This window comes from Penaeus monodon, chromosome 15 (assembly GCF_015228065.2).
Source record: "Penaeus monodon isolate SGIC_2016 chromosome 15, NSTDA_Pmon_1, whole genome shotgun sequence".
Classification (NCBI taxonomy): domain Eukaryota; kingdom Metazoa; phylum Arthropoda; class Malacostraca; order Decapoda; family Penaeidae; genus Penaeus; species Penaeus monodon.
In genome coordinates, this window is record NC_051400.1 from 20,890,386 (window position 1) to 20,890,855 (window position 470).

The following is a 470-nucleotide window of genomic DNA, read 5'->3' on the forward strand; positions in this document are numbered from 1 at the left end:
ATCCTTTACTTTATGGATCCATACTGTAAAGATTAACCAAAGAAACTATTATATTTTAAGGAGAGACATTCTGTGACAGTAGGTTATATTCACACAAAACATCTCTTTATTCTAATTATAAAAGAAAACAATCTCTCTAGCACAAGTTCAAGATGGAAATTAATTAAATGAAAATGGTTGTAACTTTATCTGGGAGGTGTTTTGCATGCTTTGCATGCCTATGAGAAGTCTCAGTTCTATGCAGAGGTGTTTCTCGTGTAGCATATGCATTTGGAAAGTCAGTTTCACATAGAAATGCAAAAGTTGATGAAAAAATTACTATTATGATAAGGGCTTTACTCTTAACATGCAGAATATATGGGCCTTGATTATTCATTTGGATAATGGAAGTGCCATAGAGTCTCTGGCTTGCTCATTGGCCTCCTGGCCTGAGTGGACAGACTGTGCTGTGGGTTTGTATGTATTTATTT

At 34.9% G+C, this 470-nt stretch overlaps 1 protein-coding gene across 1 annotated transcript in view; it reads left to right on the forward strand.

Moving 5' to 3' along the window:
• LOC119582251 (menin-like) overlaps positions 1–470 on the forward strand; it is a gene marked incomplete in the record, with an annotated part of 114,600 nt that overhangs the window by 1,827 nt on the left and 112,303 nt on the right.